The 22,076-nt window shown below is 49.7% G+C and overlaps 1 protein-coding gene across 2 annotated transcripts in view; it reads left to right on the forward strand.

Moving 5' to 3' along the window:
* The first annotated feature begins 6,319 nt into the window (after window positions 1-6,319).
* Window positions 6,320-22,076, forward strand: part of LOC139240209 (zinc finger and BTB domain-containing protein 7B-like) — a 156,557-nt gene continuing 140,800 nt past the window's right edge. For both annotated transcript variants that reach the window (XR_011588695.1, XM_070868675.1), the window contains exons 1-2: window positions 6,320-6,520; window positions 12,218-12,324. The gene's annotated coding sequence lies outside the window, so the exon portion shown is untranslated. The remainder of the gene's footprint in view (window positions 6,521-12,217; window positions 12,325-22,076) is intronic.

Consider the following 22,076-nt stretch of genomic DNA (forward strand, 5'->3'; position numbering starts at 1 on the left):
GTAAAAAGGAAGTGAAGCACTGGAAATGTGAGCTGTGGTGTTGTCATTTGTATGATTCTAGGAACCGTCTCACACACCAGTTTCTCTTCCTGGATTTTTGTTGTTCCTAAAGTGTCAGTTTTGTATTTTTTTTTATGGATTCCCGCCAGCTCTGTCTCAACACTGCTGTTGCTTGTCCTTCGTTGCATTTTTAAGCCAGCTGACTCAACCGATCTTCCCCCCCAGTTTCCCCCATCACGGGATTCTCTTGCAGCAAACCTCCCACTTGCTCGAGGTTCGGCCTTGCATGGTTACAGCTCCTTGACTGTAAAACGCTTGGGACTTTCGACACTGGGTGGGACTCGGGCTGCAAGCTGTGTACTTCACATCTCTTCCCGTCCGCGCCGTACAATTTTAAATTGCTCAAAACTCCCAATAGACTTTAACGAGCCCGAGTTCGCTGAAGGAAACATAGAAAATAGGTGCAGGAGCAGGCCATTCGGCCCTTCGAGCCTGCACCACCATTCAATATGATCATGGCTGATCATGCAACTTCAGTACCCCATTACTGCTTTCTCTCCATACCCCTTGATCCCTTTAGCTGTAAGGGCCACACCTAACTCCCTCTTGAATATATCTAACGAACTGGCCTCAACAACTTTCTGTGGTAGAGAATTCCACAGGTTCACAATTCTCTGAGTGAAGAAGTTGCTCCTCATCTCGGTCCTAAATGGCTTACCCCTTATCCTTAGACTGTGACCCCTGGTTCTGGACTTCCCCAACATCAGGAACATTCTTCCTGCATCTAACCTGTCTAATCCTATCAGAATGTTATATGTTTCTATGAGATCCCCTCTCATTCTTCTAAATTCCAGTGAATACAGGCCCAGTCGATCCAGTCTTTCTTCATATGTCAGTCCTGCCATCCCGGGAATCAGTCTGGTGAACCTTCGCTGCACTCCCTCAATAGCAAGAATGTCCTTCCTCAGATTAGGAGACCAAAACTGTACACAATATTCAAGGTGTGGCCTCACCAAGGCCCTGTACAACTGCAGTAAGACCTCCCTGCTCCTATACTCAAATCCTCTCGCTATGAAGGCCAACATACAATTTGCCTTCTTCACTGCCTGCTGTGCCTGCATGCCAACCTTCAATGACTGATGTACCATGACACCCAGGTCTCCGAACCTCTTGTACTGAATCTGGGAACCTGGCATTCCTTACTCATGTTTTTGTCCCTCAGTTTCCCTCTGCAATCTGTTTGATTACAGAACACTGCACTATGATCACAGAAATTTACAGCGCTGAAGGAGGCCATTTCGGCCCATGGTGTCCGCGCCGGCCGGCAAAGAGCCACCCAGCCTAATCCCACTTTCCAGTTCTTGGCCCGTAGCCCTGCAGGTTACGGCACTTCAAGTATGCCAAACTGCTGTAATAAACTGCTGTGTAAAAGTGATTGAGATGTTGTGAGATAAGGCACTATACAAATGCAAGTATTTCTAGTGAATCTGCTGCCAGGAATATGAGTTCTGACAGGAAATAAGCTAAATTCAAGTGTGCATATTGTGGGTGGGGGTGTAATTGACCAGGGTTCCTGATTCAGATCATTATCTGTTTTTAAAATTAAATTCTTGGAATGTGGGCGTCACTGGCCAGGCCCAGCATTTATTGCCCATCCCTAATTGCCCCTTGAGAAGGTGGTGGTGAGCCGCCTTCTTGAACCGCTGCAGTCCGTGTGGTGAAGGTGCTCCCACAGTGCTGTTAGGGAGGGAGTTCCAGGATTGTGATCCAGTGACGATGAAGGAACGGCCGATATATTTCCAAGTCAGGATGGTGTGCGTGACTCGGAGGGGAACGTGGAGGTGATGGTTTTCTCATCCGCCTGCTGCCCTTGTCTTTCTAGGCAGTAGAGGTCGCGGGTTTGGGAGGTGCTGCCGAAGAAGTCTTGGCGAGTTGCTGCAGTGCATCTTGTAGATGGTGCACACTGCAGCCACGGTGCGCCGGTGGTGGAGGGAGTGCCGATCAAGCAGACTACTTTGCTCTGGATGGTGTCGGGCTTTTTCAATGTTGTTGGAGCTGCAAATCATCCAGGCAAGTGGAGTGTATTCCGATAATTCAGGCCAACACTCCCAGTACAGTACTATGGGAGTGCTGCATGACAAAAGGTGCCGTCTTTCGGAGGAGATGTTAAACCAAGGTCCCCTCTGCCCTCTCAGGTGGACATAAAATATCCCACGGCCACTATTGGAAGAAGAGCAAGGGGAGTTCTCCTCTGTGTTCTGGGGCTAATATTTATCTCTCAACCAACATCACTAAAACAGATTATCTGGGTCAATATCACATTGCTGTTTGTGGGAGCTTGCTATGTGCAAATTGGCTGTCGAATTTGCTGCATGACTACAGTGACTACACTTTAAAAAAAAAGTGGCTGTAAAGCTCTTTGGGATGTCTTGAGGTCACAAAAAGCTCTGTCGAAAAGCAAGTCTTTCTTTTGCAAACTCCACCTCATAGTGCGGTTCTGCGCATGGGCGCCAGACATCAGATGGGAACACGATCGGGCTTGGCCGTGGTGCGCCGCCCTCCATAGTCAAATATCCCACCATCTGGACTCGTAAAGGAAGAATGGCCTCTTGGGCGAGATAATGGAGGCTCGCCAGGATCCACTGAAGCACGTCCCAGGCAGGAAGGATTGTGAGTGTGAGTGTGCGCGCATATACATAACGGCGAGAGACTGTGGAGGGATGTGATCGGGGCCAGGGGCCCAGGGACAGCACGGGCCCAGCCCACACTGTGCGATATGTGTGCGCACTAGGTCCGTGCAGCAGAGCTGGTCTCCAGTCGTCTTGGTTAACCCTTGCCACTGGACCGAGACCTAGCTCTGTCGAGCCCGTGTGGTGGCTGGTGTGCAACGGCCACCACATGTTAAAAAAATCCACCCACAGGCATCTTCCACCCTTCAGGATGTAGTTCGGGATCTGGAATATTAGGTCCTTCATTGAAACACCTGTGAACTCATCCTTTTTTTGGCCTGGAAGCAAGTCAACCGCGATACGAGGGACCGCCTATGATGATGATGATGATACATAGCTTTAATAGACAGTGGGGTAGAAATTCAGGTCAGCCTGAAACAGGTCACAACTACTGCTGTAAATGTGTTTTCTCCGTGTTGGACGAGCTAGCCTCTTGTGCGAAATTCAGCGACTTGTCATTTTTTTTCAAGCGGACCGCAAGTCGGTCATAATGGGGGCGGCGAGCACACTAGAGGGGTGAAAACGTGGAGGTGGGACGGAGTCATCGACGTAGCACTGATGACGTCATCACACTTGTGCGTCACCATGTCTCCCCGCCTTCACTTAAAGGGGAGGGCCGCAGCGAGCTCTGCGATTATTTCAGTTAGGTTCACTGGGCCACCGGGGAGGGGTTTTGGCCTGGCCAGCGGCCTGGAACCCAAGGTGGCCCGAATAAACCCGGGGGGGGGGGGGCATAATCGTCAGCCCGACATGCCAGTCGGCCCACAAAGAAAAAACCATTGCCGGCCTTGGCAGTGCCGCTTGACTCATCATAGGCAGCCCCTCGAAATCGAGGAAGACTTACTTCCACTCTAAAAGTGAGTTCTCAAGTGACTGAACAGTCCAATATGGGAATTACAGTCTCTATCACAGGTGGGACAGACAGTGGTTGAGGGAAAGGGTGGGTGGGGAGTCTGGTTTGCCGCACGCTCCTTCCGCTTGATTTCTGCATGCTCTCGGCGACGAGACTCGAGGTGCTCAGCGCCCTCCCGGATGCTCTTCCTCCACTGAGGGCGAAGTGGTCTTGGGCCAGGGACTCCCAGGTGTCGGTGGGCATGTTGCACTTTATCAAGAAGGGGTGTCTGTTATATATGCAGACTATAGATATACTCTCTGTGTAGCCACTGTATAGTTGCATAAGATAGAAACATAGAAAATAGGTGCAGGAGCAGGCCATCCGGCCCTTCGAGCCTGCACCACCATTCAATATGATCATGGCTGATCATTCCTTCAGTACCCCGTTCCTGCTTTTTCTCCATACCCTTTGATCCCTTTAGCCACAAGGGCCATATCTAACTCCCTCTTGAATATATCCAATGAACTGGCATCAACAACTTTCTGTGGTAGAGAATTCCACAGGTTCACAATTCTCTGAGTGAAGAAGTTTCTCCTCATCTCGGTCCTAAATGGCTTACCCCTTATCCTTAGACTGTGACCCCTGGTTCTGGACTTCCCCAACATCGGGAACATTCTTCCTGCATCTAACCTGTCCAGTCCTGTCAGAATTTTATATGTTTCTATGAGATCCCCTCGCATCCTTCTAAATTCCAGTGAATACAGGCCCAGTCGATCCAGTCTCTCCTCATATGTCAGTCTTGCCATCCCAGGAATCAGTCTGGTGAACCTCCGCTACACTCCCTCAATAGCAAGAACGTCCTTCCTCAGATTCGGAGACCAAAACGGAACACAATATTCCAGGTGGGGCCTCACCAAGGCCCTGTACAGATGCACTAAGACCTCCCTGCTCCTATACTCAAATCCCCTTGCTATGAAGGCCAACATACCATTTGCCTTCTTCACCGCCTGCTGTACCTGCATGCCAACCTTCAGTGACTGATGAATCATGACACCCAATAAGGATTACACTGAGTATATACTATGCTGGCACCACTAGAGGGTGCAACTGGTGGAGGCCAGGGTTTCCTGCCCTGGTGGCAGGGCCCAGTATAAAAGGCTGCTCACCAATGCTTGTGCCACACTCTGGAGTTACGAATAAAGGACCAAGGTCACTACAGTTTGAGCACAACACATTGCCTCGTGGAGTCATTCATAGGTACATTACAGATTTATAACAGTGTCCTTGAAACATTTCCTCTTCCCATCTTTGGCTCGCTTGCCGCGTATGAGTTCCGAGCAGAGCACTCACTTTGGGAGTCTCATGTCGGGCTTGTGGACGACGTGGCCCCTGAATGACCGCCGCACTGCCGAGAGAAAATGCTGACGGGGGGGGGGGAACCGCACGGTGAGATGTCGATTTTTGCAGCTGAATTTGGATGAGAGATCGGCGGTGGACGCTTTAGCGATGCACGCTTCAGAAAAGGGGCGGCTTGACGGCGGTAAGGCACCTTTTCGGGAGGCTGAACTTTGACCTTGGTCAACCATTGGTTCGTTTGCAAGCAGGGGACGCTGTGCCTTTAAGACTCATGATGATGATGATGATTGTAGCCCCGCCCCTCAGCCCCAGAAGGGGCGTGGCCACCGCAGGGCCCCGCCTTCCAGCCGCTGAACCAATGGCAATCGTGTTTGTGTCACATGTTCTTCCTGTTGGCGGCCGGCCGGCACCACAGACAAAGATTTAATTCAAAATAAACCACCCGGGTTCCCTCAGATTTTTCTTCAATATGTATTCAAGAAATATATATACCGTTTGATTGAGACGTTAATGTTCATTATTCATTAATACAGCGAGGTGAAAGCCCACCTCGGTGCAACGGACAACCTACCTCTGGCTCTCTCTCGCGGCGGCGGGGTGGGGCGGGACTGACGAGCGGGCAGCGAATGCACCAATGCGGAGCTGCCTTTGTGTGATTGACAGCGCTCTCAGCCAATCGACGGAGAGTGCGCGCGCGAAGCGCGAGCCTCGAGCGGGCGGGGCTGATAGCCAGCGCCAATACGGAGGGGGTCCGCGCTTGATTGACAGTGCGGCGGACCAATCGAAAGGGAGGCGGGGGCGCGAGGCGGCAAGCCGCCTCCAACCTACCTCGGGGAGGCGGGACCAGGGTGGTAAACACACCAATGAGATTGGGTTGAGCTGATTGACAGCGCTCTGGACCAATCGGACGGGAGGCGAGTGCGCGAGGCCGCAAGCCTGCTCCAACCGACCTCGGGCGGGTCTCATAACCAGGATGGCAAATACACCAATGAGATGGGGCGAGTTTATTGATTGACATCACTCTGAACCAATCGGACGGCAGGTGAGGGCGCGAGGGCGGGGCTTACTGGCAGGTCAGCGGTCGGGGGCGGGGGCGACGCGAATGCACCAGTGCGGAGGATGCTTTCGCTTGATTGACGGCGCCGCCGACCAATCGGTGGTGGGGGGGAAGAGCGCGAGGCGAAAAAGCCGGCTTCGGAGGCGGGGGAGAGCGGGACAACAACCAACGGGCGATGAAGCCGAGGGGCGTCGCCTGACGGACAGGACCTTGGGCCAATGGCAGGGACGGATTCCCGCCGGACCGCCAGGCGCAGCCAATGGCGGGCCGGGAAGGAGGCGGGACCTGGGACGGCCGAAGTTTTTTTTCCCCTCCTCTCTCTCGCCGCTCGGTTGACAGGAGCAGAAAGCGAACGCGGGGGAATAGCCGCCCTGAGGGACACGCACAAATCTTTCCTCCCCCCACCCCCTCTCTCTTTTTTTTATATAAAAGACACGCACACATTAAATCGCAGGTTATTTTTCTGTGTGACTGTCGTCTTGTCAAAATTGCTTAAATTACGAAAAATAAAAAAAAAGGAAGCCGTCGACGCCGGAACGACAGGTAAGAGATGATAATTCGACATATAATTGTTTTATTTGACGTCGGCGTCCAATTTAGTGGCTAAACAATCATCTGACCCCTTTTGCGCCCTCGCCGGTGTAAATTGGCCAAAAGCCACCTTGACAACAGGTAAGTGCGGGGTCAGAGGTCAGGAAGCGGGCTGGACCAATTGGGGAGCAGTATTTTATACCCGCCCTCCCATATGGCTCATATGCAGCAGACACCTCAAAACATTGGAGAGAATGTTGGAACATTGGAACCACCAACGCCAGACCCCGCAAGTCCACCGGAAGGATAGACGTGCCAACGTTGGCGTTCTCGCTCAGTGCCAACATTTCCCCGACATTGGAGTAAGTGCTGACCACGCTCGACCAGCTCCGCTGGGTGTGCCACGTCGTCCGCACGCCCCCCCCCACCCCCCCCCCCCCCACCGACGCGAGACTCCCGAAGCCGAAGGGAGCGCTCTACTCGGAGCTCCGACACGGCAGGCGAGCCCCCAGGGAACGCTTCAAGGACACCCGCCAAACCTCCTTGAGGCAGGCGAGCCCCCAGGTATGCAGTAGAAACGCTTCAAGGACACCTTGATTTAAAAAGTGCAATGTCTTCCCCCCCCCCCCCCACCGGTACCTGGGGATCCCCGGCCTGAGACCCGCCCAAAGTAGAGGAAGAGCATCCGGGAGGGCGCTGAGCAACTCTAGTCTCGTCAGCAAGAGCATGCAGAAATCAAGTGCAGGCAGCGGAAGGAACGTGCGGCAAACCAGACCCCCACCCACCCTTTCCTCCAACCACTGTCTGTCCCACCTGTGATGGGGACTGTGGTTCTCGTATTGAACTGTACAGCCACCTAAGAACTCATGTTAAGAGTGGAAGCGAGTCTTCCTCGATTTCGAGGGACTGCCTATGATGATGACCTTGACAATAGGTTAGAGGGGTCAGATGTCATGGAATGGGCTGAACCAATTGGGGAGAGGGGGATTGAGCTTCCCCCCCCCCCCCCCCACTACCACCACCAAACTGGGAGGAGGAAATGCAGCAGAGAAGATCATTGGCAGGGGGATGTCAGGAAGCAGTGCACTGCTTCCCTTGAAGTGCACACCCACTGTTGTGGGGCTGGAGGAGATCACAGAGAGAGAGAGAGAGGGGCGAGGACCATGGAGCGATTTGTAAACCAGGATGAGAATTTTGAAATCGAGTTGTTGCTTAACCGGGAGCAAATGTAGGTCAGCGAGCACAGGGGGTGGTGGATGAGCGGGACTTGGTGTGAGTTAGGATACGGGGCAGCGAGCACAGGGGGTGATGGGTGAGCAGGACTCGGTGTGAGTTAGGACACTGGGCAGTGAGCACAGGAGGTGAGGGGTGAGCGGGACTCGGTGCGAGTTAGGATATGGGGGCAGCCGAGTTTTGGATCACCTCTAGTTTCCGTAGGGTAGAATGTGGGAGGCCGGCCAGAAGTGCGTTGGAATGGTCATCTTTAGAGCTAACCAAGGCATGGATGAGGGTGCCCCAAAATGCTTCACAGCCACTTTATTCCAAGTGCAGTCGCTGTTGTAATGTAGGAAACACAGCAGCTCCGTTTGCGTACAGCAAGCTCCCACATGCAGGCAATCTGATAAATTATTCAGATCGTCTGTTTTTTTTTTAGTGATTTAAAAACAGAAAATGCTGGAAACAGCATTTAAATTCAGTCAATAAAATAAATCTGGCATTTATTTTTAAAAAGCGAGTATCAGTAGTGGTAACCATGAAACTAGTGGAATGTTATAAAAACCCATCTGGTTCACTAATGTCCTTTAGGGAAGGAAATCTGCCATCCTTCTAAGGTCTGGCCTATATGTGACTCCAGACCCACAGCAATGTGGTTGACTCTTAACTACCGTGGTGGCTCACCACCACCACCTCTTCAAGGGCAATTAGGGATAGGCAATAATTTCTGGCCTTGCTGACTGTGCCCACATCTATTCCTACGACTTATATAGCAGCTTTAATGCAGTAAAACGCCCCAAGGCGATTCCCATGAGTGAATAAATAAATAAAAAGGTCGGGCAGCATCTGTGGAGAGAGGAACAGTTATCGTGTCAGGTCAGTGCCCCTTCGTCACAGCTGGAAAGAGTTGAGAGATGCAACAGGGTTTTACATAGAAAATAGGTGCAGGAGTCGACCATGCACCACCATTCAATATGATCATGGCTGATCATGCAACTTCAGTACCCTATTCCTGCTTTCTCTCCATACCCCCTGATCCCTTTAGCCATGAGGGTCACATCTAACTCCCTTTTGAATATATCCAACGAACTGGCCTCAACAACTTTCTGTGGTCGAGAATTCCACAGGTTCACAATTCTCTGAGTGAAGAAGTTTCACCTCATCTCGGTCCTAAATGGCTTACCCCTTATCCTTAGACTGTGACCCCTGGTTCTGGATTTCCCCAACATCGGGAACATTCCAGTTCGTTAGATATATTCAAAAGGGAGTTAGATGCGGCTCTTACGGCTAAAGAGATCAAGAGGTATGGAGAGAAAGCAGGAATGGGGTACTGGGGTTGCATGACCAGCCATGATCATATTGAATGGTGGTGCAGGCTCGAAGGGCCGAATGGCCTACTCCTGCACCTATTTTCTATGTTTGTAGAATAGATGATTGATAGTAGCCTGCAGTGGGATGTGAGGAATCAGTGTTGCTGGTTTTTGGCCCTGTCTTAAGAAGAGCACACGTGGCCTCCTACCCCCATGTCCCCATTGGTACTCGCCAGCACTATCGTGCAGATGAGTTACAAGAAAGACTTGAATTTCTATAGCGCTTCTACAACCTCCGCACATCCCAAAGCTCTTTACAGCCAATGAAGGACTTCGTTCGAAGTGTGGTCACTGTTGTAATGTGGGAAACGCGGCAGCTCAATTTGTGCACAGCAAGCTCCCACACACAGCAATGTGACAGTGGCCCAGGTCGTCTGTTTTTGGAACTATTCTGGGAGCGCAAGGGGATATAATCAAAAAGCAAAATACTGCGGATGCTGGCAACCTGAAATAAAAACAGAAAATGCTGGCAATCTCAGCGGGTCAAGCAACATCTGTGGAGAGAGAAACGGAGTTAACGTTTCAGATCGATGACCCTTCGTCAGACTGGGAAATGTTCATGATGGAACACGTGACCTTTTGTTGGCCGGCGCAGATATAACGGTAAGTACTGCAGGGAATCGAGTACGGCCAGGGTGATCTCCTGGACTAGTGTCGATCGCCTGGATGGGTCGGAGAGGAATTTTCCCAGATTTCTTTCTCCCCAAATTGGCCTGGGTTTTTATCTGGTTTTTGCCTCTCCCAGGAGATCATGTGGCTCCGGTTGGGGTGGAGTGTAAAATGTTTCAGTGTAAGGGGTGCCGCAGTTGTGTGGGGCGGACTGGTTGGGCTGGGTGCTCTTTGCCTTTCCGCCATTGTTCATATGTTTATATGTAACCTTCAGGGCTGCTGACCGAGGGCCGAACGGCTCTTTATTGGCCGGCGCGGACACGACGGGCCGAAATGGCTTCCTTCTGCGCTGTAAATTTCTATGTATCTATATTTTTAAGGAAGTGCAGGGGGCACTGGAAGGGGGAGGGGAGGAAAGAACAAAAGGGAAAATCTGTGAGAGGGTGGAAGGCAGGAGAGATTTGAGAGACAAAAGGGATGACGGGCAGAAGTGAGATGGTAATGGCACAAGTTAAGAAACAAAAGATGAGTCTACAATAAGTTCAAGATCAAAATTAGTTCTAGGCTATTTCAAAGTGCTAACAGGATGGAAGAAATCTGGAACTGAATGGCTTTGTATATGCAGATTTTCTATTTTTAATTGTGTATTTTTGAGGGAGTGCAGCTAAGGTTCACCAGACTGATTCCCAGGATGGCAGGACTGACATATGAAGAAATACTGGATCGACTAAGCTTATATTCACTGGAGTTTAGAAGAATGAGAGGGGATCTCATAGAAACATATAAAATTCTGACGGGACTGGACAGGTTAGATGCAGGAAGAATGTTCCCGATGTTGGGGGAAGTCCAGAACCAGGGGTCACAGTCTAAGGATAAGGGGTAAGCCATTTAGGACCGAGATGAGGTGAAACTTCTTCACTGAGAATTGTGAACCTGTGGAATTCTCTACCGCAGAAAATTGTTGAGGCCAGTTCGTTAGATATATTCAAAAGGGAGTTAGATGTGGCCCTTACGGCTAAAGGGATCAAGGGGTATGGAGAGAAAGCAGGAGTGGGGTACTGAAGTTGCATGATCTGATTGAATGGTGGTGCAGGCGCGAAGGGCCAAATGGCCTACTCCTGCACCTATTTTCTATGTTTCTATGTCTCTTTCACCCCTCTCCCTGCCACCCCAAAGGCTGTGGATTTCGGGACAATTGGAGCTTTAAAGACCGAGACAGTTGGATTTTTGTTGGGTAAGGTAAGGGATACGGTGCAAAGGCAGGCAAATGGATTTGAGGTGCTGATCAGCCATGATCTAATTGAATGGCAGGGCAGGCTTGCGGGGCGGGATGTCTTCCTGTTCCCAATGTTCCCACATTCCTATGAAAGAAGACGCCAGCTTAATGGCTCATTTGGGGTCCCTTGTCCGATGTGGGGGCAGGAATCTGGGGTAAAGCGTTCCATTTGGAATGTGAACCTGTATTTTGAGGTACGACCTGAATGGCTTTGTATATCCAGCTTTTCCATTTTTAATTATGTATTTTTTGCTCCTTTCCACCTTCCTCTTCTGAAATTTTTGTATTCAAAGGTTCGAAAGGGGCAAAAAATATTTGGACCAGCAGCACCTATACATCAGCTGGTACTTGTGTTTAGCCAGAAATTTAAGGCACATAAATGATGTCAACTGTAGCTCAGTGACAGCACTCTCACTTCCTGAGGCAGAAGATTGTGGGTTCCAGTTGAGCATAAAATCCAGGACGATACACCCATTATAGTGCTAATGGAGCGGCGCACTGTCGGAGGGGCGGTCCCGAGGGAGCGGCGCACTGTCGGAGGGGCGGTCCCGAGGGAGCGGCGCACTGTCGGAGGGGCGGTCCCGAGGGAGCGCCGCACTGTCGGAGGGGCGGTCCCGAGGGGCAGTCAGTTGACTGTGTTGTTAAACCTTAGCGCTCTCAGGTGGATGTGAAAGATCTTGCGGCACTACTTTTGAAGAAGAGCGGAGGGAGTTCTCCCAGGTGCTCTGGCCAATATTTATCCCTCAACCAACACCTTTTTTAAAAACATGATCTGGGCCATGATCACTTGTGGGAGCTTGCTGTGCACAAATTGGCGGCTGCGGTTCCTGCATTACAACAGTGACTACACTTCAAAAAGCAGTTCCTAGGCTGGGACATCCTGAGATTGTGAGGGACACTGAAAAATGCCAGTCTGTCTTTTCTTAGGTTTTGTGTCCCAATTGGAGTCTAAGGTTGTGGCTGGATAATTTGAGCGCCAGCTATTAAGTTATTTGCTCCGGTGGCTTCATTTTGTCTGACCTGCTGCTGTCGTGGCCGTCTCAGGTCTTTATAGCCTGGGCTGTGGGATGCAACAGCAGTGCTAATGCTTTTGACTGTTTCCAGTGTCGGGTTTCTGATTCTTTCCCTCTCTCTCGCTCTCCTTCTCTCTCCGGGGCTGACAAGGGGGGGGGTTCTCGGCCGATTGGCGGGTGAAGGGTGGAAGAAGTTGCGCAAACCTCATTGTTGCATCTCTGACAGGTTGGAGGAAAGCGTCGACGATGTCGTAACCTGCGAGAACGAGGCTCGTAAGATTTGTGCTGCAGTCGGATCCCTGAGGTTGGATTATTGCCAGTTATCCTCTGCCGGTAAGAGCATTATTTATTTCAAAAAAGCTGCTGCTTTTGATGTCTCCGCTTTTGATGTTGGATCCTACGCTGTCATCATAGCAGGCCCTTGGAATCGAGGAAGACTTGCTTCCACTCTTAGAATGAGTCCTTAGGTGGCTGAACAGTCCAATACGAGAGCCACAGTCCCTGTCATAGGTGGGACAGACAGTGGTTGAGGGAAGGGGAGGGTGGGACTGGTTTGCCGCACGCTCCTTCCGCTGCCTGCGCTTGGTTTCTGCACGCTCTCGGTGACGAGACTCGAGGTGCTCAGCGCCCTCCCGGATGCACTTCCTCAACTTAGGGCGGACTGGTCTTTGGGCCAGGGACTCCCAGGTGTCGGTGGGGATGTTGCACTTTTATCAGGGAGGCTTTGAGGGTGAACCTGTAACGTTTCCTCTGCCCACCTTTGGCCCTTTTGCCGTGAAGGAGTTCCGAGCAGAGTGCTTGCTTTGGGAGTCAGCGTTCAGCCATGAACTCATTGAATGGCGGTGCAGGCTAGAAGGGCTGAATGGCCTACCCCTGCACCTATTTTCTATGTTTCTATGTTTCTATGTCTCGTATACCTGCAGAACAATTCCTTAACTCTGTGTAACTTGTGTCTAATATAATATATATATTTCCCAAATATATATACACATGTTGGTGGACAGTTCCATCGGTGTCAGAACCGTTCCCCCCCCCCCCCCCCCCCCGCCCCCTTCACCATCCGCCGCCCTTGTATAGGTGTTCCTCCTTCTCGTGTGGATCTGTTATGTTGCTGCCAGGATATTTTACTCGGTGGCGAGTGGTTGAAGTCAAAGCTGGGCCTTTCAGCCTGTCTTTATCTCCGACGACGTGAGTCAAACCCTCGCCTCTGAGTCAGTGGGTTCAAGTTCCACTCCAGGGACTTGAGCACAAAAATGCAGGCTGACGCTCCCAGTGCCAGTACTGAGGGAGCGCCGCACTGTCGGAGGGACAGTGCTGAGGGAGCACCACACTGTCGGAGATGCTGTCTATTGGATGTGACGTTAAACCGAGACCCCGTCTGCCCCCTCGGGTGGACCTAAAAGATCCCAGGGCCACTAATTCGAAGAAGAGAAGTGGGGAGGTTCTCTACGGTGTCCTGGGCAATATTTATACCTCAAACATCACTTTAAAATTAAAAAAAACGGATGATCTGGGTCATTATCACATTGCTGTGTGTGGGAGCTTGCTGTGCGCAAATTGCCTGCCACGTTTCCCACATTACAAGTGATTGCACTTCAAAAAGTACTTCATTGGCTGTGAAGCGCTTTGGAACGTCCTGAGGTTGTGAATAGCGCTATACTGTATAAATTAAATCAGCTAACTCGGTGCAGACCTGGGAACGCCTGGTCTGAATGGTTCAGTAGCACACTAGGCACTGCCTTCACCCACTCGGCCATTGGCAAAACGTACTGTATTGAACTGATTGTGGTCATTTACACAGTCGTTTGCAAGTGATGGGATCAATCACCCATTCTGTTTGACCGTGTAGAAGGTGTATTTTAAAGTGGTTGTAGCATAGAACTCTCGCCACGTGCTATATCATCAGTGTGCTGAAACCTTCATCCATGCCCTCGTTACCTCTAGACTTGTCTATTCCAACGCACTCCTGGCTGGCCTCCAACATTCTACCCTACATAAACTAGAGGTGATCCAAAACCTGACTGCCCTTCTCCTAACTCGTACAGAGTCCCGCTCACCCATCACCCCCTGTGCTCGCTGCCCCGTGTCCTAGCTCACCCATCACCCTCTGTGCTCGCTGCCCCGTGTCCTAACTCGCACCGAGTCCCGCTCACCCATCACCCCCTGTGCTCGCCGACCCGTGTCCTAACTCGCACCAAGTCGCACTCACCTATCTGTCCCTGTGCTCGCTGCCCCCGTGTCCTAACTCACATCGAGTCCCGCTCACCCATCACCCCCCTGTGCTCGCCGACCCGTGTCCTAACTCGCACCCAGTCGCACTCGCCTATCACTTCTGCGCTCGCTGACCTACATTGGCATCCAGTAAAGCAAAGCCTTGATTTTCAAAATTGTCATGCTTGTTTCCAAATCCTTCAATGGCTTTTCCTCTTCCGATCTCTGTAACCTCCTCCAGCCCCACAACAACCCCCCCCACCCCCGCCACCGCCCCCCAGCCTCGCTCAACCATTGGCGGCCGTGCCTTCAGTTGTCTGGGCTCTAAGCTCTGGAACTCTCTCCCTAAACCTCTCCACCTCTCTTGCATCCTATTAAGATGCTACTTAAAACCTACATCTTTGAACAAGCTTTTGGTCACCTGCGCTAATTTCTCCTCATGCGGCTTGGCGTCAAATTCTTTTATCTCATAATACTCCTGTGGAAGTGCCTTGGGACGTTTCACTACGTTAAAGGCGCTATATAAATACAAGTTGTTGTATGGTTGGAGCTCTGTATCTCTGCAGGTCATGTTACCTGAGCTTCAGTCTATATATCATTTAAGTAAATATATACCTTTTTTAAGCATTCAGATAATGAGTTGCAGGGTACGAGCACACCAGGAAGATGACATCATAAACCGGTGGAGTATACTTTGGACGACTTTTGTAATATATGCAACTTCCTGCTTGCTAACTTCCCGCATTTAAAAATGAAAATGAGGAAGTTTGAGGGAAGAACCAAGACCCATAGTGTAGGTGTAATGTATACTCCTGTGAGTATGCTCGTGGGTTTGTAGAGCTGTTGCATTGTGAGTGGCTCAGCCAGTCACGTGATGTTCACATGACTCAATAAAACCCCGGCCAGTTAGGTCTAGGTCTAGGTCTCTTCCTATCTCTCTAATCTCCTACAGCCCCACAACCCTACAAGATATCTGCGTTCCTCCAATTCAGCCCCCCCCGCCCCACCACGATTTCCATCGTTCCACCATTCAGCTGCCTGGGCCCCAAGCTCTGGAATTCCTTCCCTAAACCTCTCCGCCTCTCTCTCCTCCTCTAAGATGCTCCTGAAAGCCGACCTCTTTGACCCAGCTTTTGGTCATCTGCCCTAACATCTCATTATGTGGCTCGGTGTCAAATTTTGATAACACTTCCGCGAAGTGTCTTGGGATGCTGTATAAATGCAAGTTGTTGTTGTAGTGCCTGACATCAAGTCTTGGATGACTCAATGTTTTCTCCAGCTCAATGCAGGCAAAACTGCAATCAGTTGGTTGTTGGGGTGAGAACTTGCACCTGCCGGGCTGGCCCATGCAGACCAGGAAGGCCCCCATCATGGCTGATCATGCAACTTCAGTACCCCGTTCCTGCTTTCTCTCCATACCCCTTGATCCCTTTAGCCATAAGGGCCACACCTAACTCCCTTTTGAATATATCCAACGAACTGGCCTCCACAACTTTCTGTGGTAGAGAATTCCACAGGTTCACAACTCTCTGAGTGAAGAAGTTTCTCCTCATCTCAGTCCTAAATGGCTTTCCCCTTGGACTGTGTGACCCCTGGATCTGGACTTCCCCAACATCGGGAACATTCTTCTTGCATCTAACCTGTCCCGTCAGAATTTTGTGTGTTTCCATGACATCCCCTCTCATTCATCTAACTTCCAGTGAATATAAGCCTAGTCGATCCAGTCTTTCTTCATATGTCAGTCCTGCCATCCCGGGAATCAGTCTGTTGAACCTTTGCTGTACTCCCTCAATAGAAAGAATGTTCTTCCTCAGATTAGGAGACAAAAACTGCAAAACTACTCAAGGTGTGGTCTCACCAAGGCCCTGTACAACTGCAGTAAGACTTCCCTGCTCCTATACTCACATCCACTCGCTATGAAGGCCAGCATGCCATTTGCTTTCTTCACTGCCTGCTGTACCTGCATGCCTACCTTCAGTGATTGATGTACCATGACACCCAGGCCTCGTTGCACCTCCCGTTTTACTATTCACTGCTCAACTTCCCCATGGTTCTGGGGAACGGAGCTTGGCTCGGGTTCCTGCTCCTAACTGCCATCCTGCACTTTATAACTAATTCTTGAGGGTTCAAGTCGCACTCCCAAGAATTGAGCACAAAATCTAGGCTGACACTCCAGTGCAGTACTGCACTGTCAGTGATGCAGTCTTTAGAAACATAGAAAATAGAAGCAGTAGTAGACCATTCGGCCCTTCGAGTTTGCACCACCATTCAATATGATCATGGCTGATCCTCTATCTCAACACCATATTCCTGCTTTCTCCCCATACCCCTTGATGCCTTTTGTGTCTAGAAATCTATCTATCTCCCTCTTAAATATATTCAGTGACTTGGCCTCCACAGCCTTCTGTGGTAGAGAATTCCACAGGTTCACCGCCCTCGGAGTGAAAACATTTCTCCTCATCTCGGTCCTAAATTTCCTACCCCGTATCCTGAGACTGTGACCCCTTGTTCTAGACCTCCCAGCCCGAGGAATCATTCTCCCCACATCCAGTCTGTCCAAACCCGTCTGAATTTTATACGGTTCAATGAGATCCCCTCTCATTCTTCTAAACTCCAGTGAATACAGGCCCAGTCAGCCCACTCTCTCCTCATATGACAGTCCTGCCATCCCAGGAATCAGTGTGGTGAACCTTCGCTGCACTCCCTCTATGGCAAGGAGATCCTTTCTTGGGTAAGACGAGACATTGCAGCGAAGCCCCATTTACCCCCTCAGGTGGATGTAAAAGATCCCATGGACATTATCGTAAGAATAACAGGGGGAGTTCTTCCCAATGTCCAAGCCAATATTTATCCCGCAACGAGACCTGGGTGTCATGGTACATCAGTCATTGAAGGTTGGCATGCAGGTACAGCAGGCGGTGAAGAAGGCAAATGGCATGCTGGCCTTCATAGCGAGGGGATTTGAGTATAGGAGCAGGGAGGCCTTACTGCAGTTGTACAGGGCCTTGGTGAGACTACACCTTAAGTATTGTGTGCAGTTTTGATCTCCTAATCTGAGGAAGGATATTCTTGCTATTGAAGGAGTGCAGCAAAGGTTCCCCAGACTGATTCCCGGGATGGCAGGACTGACATTATGAAGAAAGACTGGATCGACTAGGCTTATTGTCACTGGAATTTAGAAGAATGAGGGGGGATCTCATAGAAACATATAAAATTCTGACGGGATTGGACAGATTAGATGCAGGAAGAATGTTCCCGATGTTGGGGAAGTCCAGAATCAGGGGTCACAGTTTAAGGATAAGGGCTAAGCCACTTGGGACCGAGATGAGGAGAAACTTCTTCACTCAGAGTTGTTAAACTGTGGAATTCTCTACCACAGAAAGTTGTTGAGGCTAGTTCTTTCGATATATTCAAAAGGAAGTTAGATGTGGCCCTTACGGCTAAAGGGATCAAGGGGTATGGAGAGAAAGCAGGAATGGGGTACTGAAGTTGCATGATCAGCCATGATCATATTGAATGGTGGTGCAGGCTCGAAGGGCTGAATGGCCTACTCCTGCACCTATTTTCTATGTTTCTATGTAACCAGCATCACTAATTACTGATCGTGATCTCATTGTTGTTTGTGGGATCTTGCTGTGTGCAAATTGGCTGCTGTGTTTCCTACATTACAAGAGTATTTCTTGAAGAACACTTCAAAAGTATTTCATTGGCCTAAGATCATGATAAAGGTGTGATTGAAATGCAAGTCTTTCTTTCTTAAGGAGCACAGTATACTTTGCATGGAAAAATAAGATCAAAGCCAGGTGTGCATCCGATCTAAAATGTTTAGAGACCTGGAAGGGAGTGTGACTATGAACCGTTTGTTCCCTTGTCAGAAATTAAACATTGTCCTCTCTGCCAAAACAAGGCACTGGGATTTGGTGTGTTTTTTTTTAAATTGCCTTTGCTGCAGAGTATCAGCAGAGGATGGATTGAGCCTCCCTGTGTGTATCTGATACCAGGAACTTCGACAATCTGAATTGTCTGAATTGCAGTGTAAAGTCCTGTCCCCTCAGTACAGATTCACACGAGGCATGTTGTGAAGTCAAGGTCACACTGGACCTGCACCTTTATTTCACAGCTCTGGAATGCTGCACTTGCCTGAGACCTGTCCTTATATACCTGTCTCTTGCAAGTGCACCCCTGGTGCTAAGGTATGCTGGTGGTTACAGGTCATATCTTATTACAGTCATGTACAGCATGTTGGGATACAGTTATATATAATAATGTAAGATACATGACAGGCAGCAATCGCCAATGTTGCCCGGTCACTTTTTTTGTTTCTTTCTGCAGTATGATGGTAATTTCCACAAAATTGCAAGCACCTCTGGAAAGTGTTGCTGTTAAATGGATAAATCTAGGTCACGGTCAAGCTCTTCAAGACGGAAAGTAGTGGGTGCAAGAAATCAAAAGGTGGTGGCTTGGCAGTGTCAAGTGCCAGGTTTCAACAGACTAAATACAGTTGTTTGCTGTCGTAGGGCAAAAGAGAGCCCAGGGGTGGTGAGGAGCTCCACAGTTTTGAGGAAAGAACGCGTTCTAATAGGATCCAAGTGCTTGAGGGTCAGCCGTGGCTCAGGGGGCAGGGCAGCACTCTCTCTTGCCTGAGTCAGAAGGTTGTGGGTTCAAGTCCCACTCCAGGGACTTGAGCACAAAAATCTAGGCTGACGCTCCCAGTGCAGTGCGGATGGATTGCTGTATCACTAAAGTCGCAATGCAGGAGGGAAAGGCCATTTTAAAATTAAGAACAAAGCTCTGGGGGCTTCCTTTCTAGCATTGAAACGCAGAAAGGTGAAACTTGTCTCAAATCTTGGTCGGACTACACTCGGAATACTGTGTGCATTTCTGGTCTGCATCAACATTCCTGCTAAGCTGCGAGGCTGTGCAGCGGTCTGGAGGTCCCATGCAAGCCGGTTACTAGTCTTTCCTTGGAAGAAACTGTGCGTGTGCGAAAATTTGAATGGGCCACGCAGCCAGTTAAAGGGACCGTGCGCACAAAATATAATTGGAGGGAACAATGGTCTCCATGTTATAAATTAGATATCGAGGCACTGGAGAAGGTGCAAGAGATTTACAAAGATGTTATCAGAACTGAGAGGCTGTAATCATCAGCCATATAGGGTATTGGTGAGGCCACACCTGGAGTACTGCGTGCAGTTTTGGTTTCCATATTTACTAAAGGATATACTTGCTTTGGAGGCAGTTCAGAGAAGCTTCACTCGGTTGATTCCGGGGATGAGGGGGTTGACTTATGAGGGAAGGTTGAGCAGGTTGGGGCCTCTACTCATTGGAATTCAGAAGAATGAGAGGTGATCTTATCGAAACGTATAAGATTATGAGGGGGCTTGACAAGGTGGATGCAGAGAGGATGTTTCCACTCATGGGGGAGACTAGAACTAGAGGGCATGATCTTAGAATAAGGGGCCGCCCATTTAAAACTGAGATGAGGAGAAATTTCTTCTCTTGAGGGTTGTAAATCTGTGGAATTTGCTGCCTCAGAGAGCTGTGGAAGCCGGGACATTGAATAAATTTAAGACACAGATCGTTTCTTAACCGATAAGGGGTTATGGGGAGCGGGCGGGGAAGTGGAGCTCAGTCCATGATTGGATCAGCCATGATCGTATTAAATGGCAGAGCAGGCTCGAGGGGCCGAATGGCCTACTCCTGCTCCTATTTCTTATGTTCTTATCAGGGAAGACTGAACAGGCTGGGACTCTTTCCGCTAGAAAAGGGAAGGCTGAGGGGTGACCTGATGGAGATCTTTTAAAATTATGAAAGATTTCGATAGGGTAGATGCAGAGAAGATGTTTCCACTTGTGGGGTGGGGGGGGGGGGGGGATGGGGGAGACCAGAACTAGGGGGCCATCAATATCAGACAGTCACTAATAAACCCAATGGGGAATTCGGGAGAAACCTCTACCCAGAGAGCGGTGAGAATGTGGAACTTGCTGCCACAGGGAAGGGGTTGAAGCGAATAGTATCGATGCATTTAAGGGGAAGCTGGATAAAAACACGAAGGAGAAAGGAATAGAAGGATATGGTGATATAGTGAGATGACGAGGGGTGGGAAGAATCCCGGAGCAGTTTCTGTGCTGTCGAGTCTATGTAATTCTGTGAGTAAATGTAAGTTGTTAGTCAATCTCAAAGGGTTACACTGGAGCACGAGAGCCTGTGATGTCATGCCTGTCTGTTAATAAGTTGCTTCTAGAAATTCCACTGAGTACATGTGACCCAATAATTTAGAAATAATTCATTTTGTGTCTGAATGTCATCATCCTAGGCGGTCCCTCGAACGAGGATGACTTGCTTCCACGAGAGTTCACAGGTGTTTCGATGAAGGACCCGATGTTCCAGTCCTGAACTCCAGTTGAGGGGGTGGAAGATGCCTGTGGGTGGATTTTTTTAACGTGGGGTGGCCGTTGCACACCAGCCACCACACGGGCTTGACAGAGCGAGGTCTTTGTCCAGGGGCAAGGGTTAACCAGGACGACTGAAGACCTGCTCTGCTGCACGGACCTAGTGCGCGCGCACATCGCACAGTGTGGGCTGGGCCCGTGCTACCCCTGGGCCCTCGCCTGTGAGTGTTTGCTGTCTGTGTCTCTACCCCGGTGTCCTGGGGCCAATATTTATCCCTCAACCAACATCACTAAAACACATTATTCAGTCAGTATCATATTGCTGTGCGCAAATTGGCTGCTGCGTTTCCCTACACTTCAACAACAACAACTGCACTTCAAAAGTACTTCATCGGCTGTAAAGTACTTTGGGACTTCTGGAGGTTGGGAAAGGTGCTATATAAATGCAATTTCTTGCTGATGTGATAATGACTGGATAATATGTCAGCCAATGAAGTACTTTTGAGCTGCGGTCGCTGTTGAAATGTAGGCATACACGGCAGCCAAACTGCGCACAGCAAGCCCCCACAAACAGCAATGTGATGATGACTGGACAATATGTTTTAGTGATGGGAGTGACCAGCAGGAGGAATCTGGGCGGTGCCTTGGGATAGCGATAGGCAGAGAAGAAGTCACAACAGCGCTTGGTGGAAAATGTGTGGGGATGTTGAGCAAGGATAGGACTGTGATGGCCTGCCGCATTGGATGGTAAGGGCCTATTTCCATTGGCGGAGGGGTCTATTACGAGGGGGCATAGTTTTAAGATGGTTGGTGGAAGGTTTAGAGGGGATTTGAGGTGGTGGGGGCTTCTTTATGCAGAGGGTTGTGGGGGTCTGGAACTTGCTGTCTGGAAGAGTGGTGGATGCAGAAACCCTCACCACTTTTAAGAGATGGTTGGCTGGGCACCTGGGCCCCAAGTTTCCACATGATTTGCTCCTGATTTTTAGGAGCAACTGGTGTAGAACGGAGTATCTTAGAAATCGGAATTCTCCACATTTAGTTTGCTCCAGTTCTAGTCAGGTAGAACAGTTTCACTTTGGAACAGAATTTTCTTTTCAAAAGGGGGCGTGTCCGGCCACTTATGCCTGATTTCAAAGTTTCGTGAGTGAAAACTTACTCCAAACTAACTTAGAATGGAGTAAGTGAAGATTTTTGTACGCTCGAAAAAACCTTGTCTATACTTTAGAAAATCAGGCGTAGGTTACAAATTCGGCGTAGGGAACGAGGTGGGGGGTGAGGGGGGGGAAGGGAAGTCATTAAATTCTACAATCAATCATTAGTTATACTTATACAAATATTATACAAATAAATCCAATCTGAATAAAAATTTATTAGCAAAGAAAAGATTAAATAAACCATGTTCCTACCTGTGTGAAAGTGCTTCAGGCAGGCCTTTCATGTTGGAGACAGGCAGCGGTGTGGCGTCAGTGTCTCGATGGCAGT

This window comes from Pristiophorus japonicus, chromosome 30 (genome assembly GCF_044704955.1).
Source record: "Pristiophorus japonicus isolate sPriJap1 chromosome 30, sPriJap1.hap1, whole genome shotgun sequence".
NCBI lineage: Eukaryota > Metazoa > Chordata > Chondrichthyes > Pristiophoridae > Pristiophorus > Pristiophorus japonicus.